Source organism: Petaurus breviceps, unplaced genomic scaffold (genome assembly GCF_028583685.1).
Source record: "Petaurus breviceps papuanus isolate PSGF00001 unplaced genomic scaffold, PetGlider_PUasm1.0 688, whole genome shotgun sequence".
NCBI lineage: Eukaryota > Metazoa > Chordata > Mammalia > Diprotodontia > Petauridae > Petaurus > Petaurus breviceps.
In genome coordinates this window covers 3,209,159-3,216,884 of record NW_027186457.1, presented here as the reverse complement: position 1 = coordinate 3,216,884, position 7,726 = coordinate 3,209,159, and positions in this window count along the sequence as shown.

The window sequence follows — 7,726 nt, the reverse complement described above, 5'->3', positions numbered from 1 at the left end:
CTAGCATCCAAATGTTGAACCCCAAGGAGAGGAGGTTATCAGACTGCATAATGAGGGACAAACCAACCCAGATCAGAAACAGAGTAGATCAAAGCTTCTATGTAGAGCAGTAGTAAAAATGGACTTCTAAGTGGCCACTCAAGTCCTAGCTTGGGCAAAATAGGAAAATCTAACCTAAAAAAGTTTTATATATATATATATATATATATACAAAATTACATAAATATTATCTTTCACCTTCCTATCTCTACCATCTACCTGTCTATCTAACTGTCTATCTATCTATCTATCTATCTATCTATCTATCTATCTATCTATCTATCTATCTATCTCTCTCTCTCTCTCTCTCTGTCTGTCTGTCTGTCTGTCTGTCTATCTACCTATCTGTCTGTCAGTCTATCTATCTAACTATTCATCCATCCTTCCATCTTCAGGTAGAGATTCATATTGTCTTTAGTATATACACACACACACACACACGTGTGGGTGTGTATGCCATTTTTACCTAAGACATCTCTTCCTTTTCCATTTTAAATATTTACATATTCTGTAAAGAAGCAAATAGTATAAGGACAGAAAGGGTATCTGTTTTATGCTGATCCATTTCAGGATTTTTTAGATCACTATGACAAAATTTAGAAAACTGTGTGCAATAAAAGTTTAGGTCAAAGGCAGAATATATAGAGAAAGTAGGAAGAAGTTATACCATGAAGGAAAGAGTAGATTGAGAAATGCTAAATGAGGCACTTTGGAATGATGGGTACCCTATGCTTAAATGTAAAATGTTCCCTTGAGATCTATTTTCCCCCAACTTTGATTTTGTATCTTCTGAAAAAAATCCCCCATACCACTGCTACAGCAGGATAATAAATAGTCCAAATCAAACATCACCAGATCCAAGCCTTTACCTATTTCACCAGGGAAGGATGTTTACCCCAGAAATACTTTTGAACATTCCACGCATTGAGATAGAAAAGATGTTCAGAACATCATCAGGCCACTTATCTCTTTTGAGTCTTCAATATTCAACAAACAAGATCTTGTTCCTAATCCAAAAACAGAAAAGAACACTTTCATAAGCAGGAAAAGAGAAATTCTCCTAAATAAACCTCTGGAGGGCTCCCTTCCATAGTTATCCATAAGAGAGACCCACTTCCATTCCTGGACTCCTCCCTCTATTTCCTCCCAAGTTCTATCAACCCTGACTTCAGAATGTCTCAGATTTCCTGCTTATCCTCATTTGTACTCCCACCCTCCTAGAACGGGCCCTCATCATCTACATATTTGTTTTAGTCTTAGTCCACAATCTTCTAGCTACTCTCAAGTCTATTCTCCCTCTCCGTTAATCTATTGTGAATTCCTCTGTTCTTTTCATCATATATTACCAAATAAGAAACCTTCAGTTCCACCACCATGCCTGCTTACTGCAATATGCTGAAATGTCTCCATTTATCTTTCAAAGCACTTCATAATTTGATTCTAACCTAGCAATCCTGACTTCCTTTTTCAAATTTTCTAAGCTACAAACACTCTCAATCAGGCAGATTGAAAAATAGAATCCCTCAATACATACCTAATGAAATACCTTCATTCATTTCTACTTGGAAGTAACTTTGCATGATAGATATAATGCTGGATTTGAGATTTGAAAGGCCTGGTTTCAAATTTTCCCTCTGATACTTATTAGCTGGGTAAGTCAATTAACCTCTTTAAGCCTCAGTTACTCTATCTGGAAAGTGAGACTAATAGTTCCCCTCATAGGTTATTGTGAGAATCAGTTAAGATGATTTTTAAAGTGTTTTGTAAACCTTAAACTATTTGTCAATATCAGTTATTCTTAATACTCTATAAAAATCCAATTCCAAAGCTATCTTCACCAAGCCTTCATTGATCACCAAAAGTATTACTAATTCTCCTTCTCTGAACTCCTATAGCACACTTTATTCCATATATATGTATATAATCATATGTGTATGCCTATATGTGTATATGTACATACACAATACATATACACATACATGCATGTATGCATAAACATATACTATATGTAGTGATAAGCTATATATAGATGTATATTCCACTATGTATATATACAATATATTATTTTATAACATATTTTACACATGTGTAATATGTAATAATGTGTAGCATATAATTATATAACATATATTATCTATATATTATTTATTGTTTTCTAATTTTTTTTATCTTGGTTCCTTAGTTGCAAACTCCTTTAATGCAAATTTCATGTCTGTTATGAAGCTTATATATCCCACAACACCTAACACAGAGTTAAATATATAGCAGAAACTAAAAATTAGGTTGCTTAATTGATGGTTCATGGGTTAAAGAATTGGATGTATGAAATTGATACTTCTCTATACTGTATAGGTTATGATCAAAATTACCTTCTGTAATGTATAACCCTCTTAATTATGAGGATAAATAGTGTTCTTCCCCTTACCTGGGTATTAAGATACTCCTATGGCTTCCTCACTCAAGTGACCCTGAAATGGGCCTAGACTTTTGGGAAAAACTGCCCCAAGTGCATAATGACAGAAATACCAAGCTGGTATTGTATTCTTGAGGATTTATGGCACAATTGTAATTGCCTGGGTCAACACCCTTGAATAATAATATCATAGTGAAACCATGATATAAATTTGTAAAATCCCACTGCAAAATAATTTGATGACTCATTTGAAATCTAGTTCCTAAGAAACTAAATGACCAGAGATTGCAGTCTACCATCATGTTTTCACAAAATCAATCAATGGACCCTTTATTAAGTGCCTACTTTGTGCCAGACTCTAAGAATATCAATACAAAAGTAAAACTGTCCCTGTCCGCAAGAAACTTTCATTCAAATAGGCACTTATAATACATTTAGGAAAATAATGTCTGGGAAGGGGCATTTGGACCTCAGGAGTCTTAGAGAGGGCTGATGGAGCTATAAGGTATATTTTTCTTATACTCTTTCCAGAAGTCAATGGTAGTATTGATCTGATTTTAGTCCATAGAGCAAGATGGTGTTAGGGTCTGGGTGAAGGAAGACAGAGGGGCATGCCCAATGTCAGAGCAAATGGAAAAATGATGAAGGAAATTTCTTGATGCTTATTCTGTGACTTTGCATATACACACAATCACACACATACATGCACATCCATATGTGTATTTATGCATGTTTGAAAATACATTTGTTGTATGTCCCCTGTGCATTCCTACACCCTTCATACAAAGTTTTAGCATGCAAGGATGGCTTTATTCTTTATATTCAAATTCCCAGAACCAACCACAGGACCTGATACTATATAAATTTTAGGAATTCTATAAATGTTTGTTGATTGAATGATTGAATGATTAGACATGGTTAGATAGACAGTGGTTTTGATGACATTGCTTTCACTCCTCCAATCAGAATAGCTTGGTGTAGAGAAAGGAAAGAGGTTTAATTACCTCAGGGAGGGTTACCATGAGTCTAACGGTCTGGTCCAGAGGATGTCCCTTCAGGAGAGAGCAACAGATCAAACAGCAAAATCTAGGGGTAGATGGCTGGAGGGCATAGTTTATGCTAGGCACTATAGATTTGAACACAAAAATGAAATCATGCCTTCCCTCAAGAAGTTTACATTCTACCAGAGGGAACCATTTAATGACATTAGGAAGGAACACTTTATATTGAAAAGCCTAATTATCTGCTTCTGTCCAGGTCCCTAGAGAGAATTCCATAGCTTCCACCCAAAAACCAAACCAAACCAAAACAAACAAACAAAAATTCTCCCAGAACCAGTATGTTGATATGATAGTCAGGTCAGAGAGAGAGACCTGAGTTCAAATACTACCTCAACTATTCAAGTCTCAAAGCATTGATTAAGCACAACGTGCTGGATACTGTGCTAAGAGCAGATGATGATGATGATGATGGTGGTGGTGGTGGTGGTGATGATGGTGGCAGTGGTAGTGATGATGATGGTGGTGGTGATGATGATGGTGGCAGTGGTAGTGATGATGATGGCGGTAGTGGTGATGGTGGTGGTGATGATGATGATGGTGGTGGTGGTGGTGGTGGTAGTGATGATGATGATGGTGGTGGTGGTGATGGTGATGATGGTGGTGGTGATGATGATGATGGTGATGATGATGGTGGTGGTAGTGATGATGATGATGGTGGTGGTGATGGTGGTGATGATGGTGGTGGTGGTGGTGGTGGTGGTGGTGGTAGTAGTGATGCTGCTGCTGCTGATAAAGAATAAAGGTAGTACTGGGGCAGCTAGATGGTGCAGTGAATAGAGCACTGTCCCTGGAGGATGTGAGTTCAAATACAGCCTCAGACACAACACAAAAACTAGCTGTGTGACCTTGGGCAAGTCACTTAACCCCAGTTGCTCTGCCTTCCCCCCTCCAAAAAGCAAAACAAACAAAAAAAAAAACCCCAGAATATAGGTAGTACAATTATGTCTGTTTTACAGATAAGAAAAATTAGGCATAGAGGTAAAGTGACTTAGTTGATCAAGTCTGGATTAAACTTTGAATTCAGGGTTCTTTTGATTACAACAAAACTGATAAGACACCCTAACCATTCTGTATTATAGTATTTCAATAGGAAAATGCCAATTTCAGACTAGAGATTGCAGCCATGCAATTTTCTTCCCTCTTTCACAATGGGAACAGATTAGAGCTGACTGGTGAAATGTGAGGGCTGGCCATGGGGACTCCAGATGTGAGAAGTGAAGAGTTAGGGCTTCCTGCCTCTGGACACACAGTTTTCAGTCTATTTCCTGGTCATCTTTATTTCATCTTTTCTTTCTCATGTTCTGATGATTAGACTGCATCCTTCACTTTCCAATGGCCAGACCTGGTGCTCTTGATCAGGGTTTTCCTCCTGTGTTCCCTGGCTTATTGTGGGATAGACTATACTATAAAATAACAAATTTCCATTTCTGCAATGCTTTAAAGTTTACAAAGTACTTTCCTCAAAAAGTATAAATATTACTGTTTGACACATTCAGACAGGAAGCCTAAGAAAGCCTCACACAGCTAGTAAGAAATGGAGCAAGGGCTTGAGTCCAGGTAGTCTGACTTGAGACTCACTGCTTCCCTACTGTACCAGAACCGCTTTTGAAAATACTGTCTAAGAGCTTTTGTGTTGTTGCCGCTAATAAACAAAGAAGAAACTGAAAAGAAGCAAAAGAACTCCCTGAAATGTCTCCTGCCTATTCTTTCTTTTCACTTAGAAGTAACAGCAAAGATAAAATCATTCCTGAGTTAGAGGAGGTATGGTTTTTGTTCCCAGGGAGTGAATTAATTCTCCTATATCATGGAGGGAAAACTGTGGTGACATGACCCAGACTTAATAATTGGAGAATATATTGATAATACTAGATATGTCCAGGAATTTTTGCTATATTAGAATTATTGGAATATCCCATAGTCCCTTATCTTCAGTCCTAGGAGGGAGAGGTACAAGCAGGACCTTCAGCTTTGAGCTGGGAAAGTGATCAAGTCCTTAAATGAGGGCAAGGAAAAGGTGTCCAATTGATCTTAGCATTAAGGTGGGTTTATCAGTTCAATTTTGCCAATAGTGGAAAGGTATACCTGAGAGTGCCACTTCTAAATGAAAGTTTCAATTAATCTGGGGTGATCATTCATAGAATGAGAAATCAGTCCAAGTTTAGAGAGGCTTGACATGGGTCAGGCCTCACAGGTCACTCATTGCATTGTATAGATAGGAGAGGATATTATATTTTCAAGGACAGAATTGACTGAAAAGATTCTCCTAGTAGAGCTTGCATAAAGGGACCAGCCAAAACAGAGATTTGTAGAGAAAAGCCAAGTAGTTTCCTAAGTAACTGAGTACGGAGATTTCCAGATCAAAATAAATGAGCTGCCAAGGTATACAATGTGGATTGGAGATACTTTTAAGGCTGAGTTCTATCCTTACTAGAAAGATTAGTGGGGTTGCTATGGAATGGAGAAGAAAAGAGGAGAGGAGGGGAGGAAGAAGAGGAGAGGAGAGGAGAGATAAAGGGATAGAAGAGAAACTTTCTCAGGCTATGTCCAGTGAATTGAGGGTGTTATTCCAAGTGGATTGAGTAAAGGAGAGAGTAAACTGGAGGAGAAAGATCTCTGCATAGACTTTGGACTCTCATATTGGAGGGTCACCTCGGGGACTAGAGAAATACATTCTGGAAAGCTAGAAATAGCAGGGCAGGTCAGCCAAATCACAGAATTTAGTTCAGTATCTCAAAATCACATAATATTTGAGTTGGAAAAAATCACAAAGGCCATTGTATCATTTTAATTCTGAATGAGAATTGCCTCTACATAATACTGAACAAATAATCAGACAGTTTTTTTTTTTTTTCCCAGTGAGGCATAACTTCCAGAGGTATCCAATTTCACTTCTGGAGATCCAAAAAAAATGGCGCAACTGAGTTAAGTTAATGTCAAGGCCAGGGTACAGAGACAGTTGATGCTCAATACTTGTTGACTAATATGTTTTGAGAATGGAGGACAGCAAGATGCTCATTGTTTTATGATGAGCTCACTTGAACATGGGGACCATGGAGAGAAGTGGAGACTGGGAACTAATTTGGGGTTGGGGGACAAGGTGGTCTTAGCCATAGCTGTAGGAGAGGGGGAAGGAGGGAAATAGGAGAATCTAGACCCATGGTAAGGAGAGTTCCTCTGGTAGCTGTGGACCTTCCAAAGCATCCATTCATATGGAAAGATTGTGGGTGTGTTCCTTGAATACTCTGTCTTCCACTAGACTATAGGGAATCTCTGGGTCTTGACAGATCCCAAAGTGATAATCTCCTCCATAGAGTTTGACTGAGAATAAGAACAAACAAAAGCTCTTCTCTGCTTTTCCACATTCCTTTAGAGTTCCTCTTACATTTAAATAAACAAATTAGGCCTTCTGAAATTCAGATCCTTGTACTGTGGAGGCGTCTGTAATTCATGATGGATTAGTCTGAAGTTTAAGAATAAGGCAAAAAATGCGAAGCAAGCAGCCACCCCTGGTTACATGAGAAATACATCACAGGTGACACTGGCTTCTGTTTCATCTGTGGGAGGTTAAAAGGAAATAAATTAGCAGCAGAATAGGCTTCCCTCCAGGTGTAACTGGTGGGAGGTTTAGGTGGGTTGTGTTTATGTATGATCCTTTTATAAACATATATACAATCCTAAAAAGGGGCTGCCTTGGAGGATTTTTTTACAGGCAAATCAAAAGCCTGGCTTAGGCTCTGAAGAGAAAACCCCCTCACTTCTGTACTGTATTTTCTACTTCTAATTCTTGTACCAGAATGAATGACTTTAGATTACTTTGCTAATAAAAGTCATTACAGATCAAATAGTTTCAGAGGAGAGAATTCTGGGACTGTATTTTTTACTGTCCAAATACGAGCCTATTAGTCTCTAGTAAGGTTCCAAGCAGGTGTAGATCTAAGAGATATCTAGTTCTGTCTTACCAGAGTCCCTAGGAATTATTTTATGTGGGAGATAAGAAGGGCTGAAACCATTCTCATCCTCGAAGGCATCCTTCCCTCCTAACCTATCTTCCCTGTGTCACTGATACCTCTCCCATACAGTGGAAACAGACCCTTAGAAACTGTGCCCCATCATACTCCCCCTACCCCAACTCTTTAGGCAATCCACCATTGGATCTCTGTTGCGGTGCTGAACTCTCCTGGAGGTGCAAAGGAAATTCTTTTTTTTTGCCTTT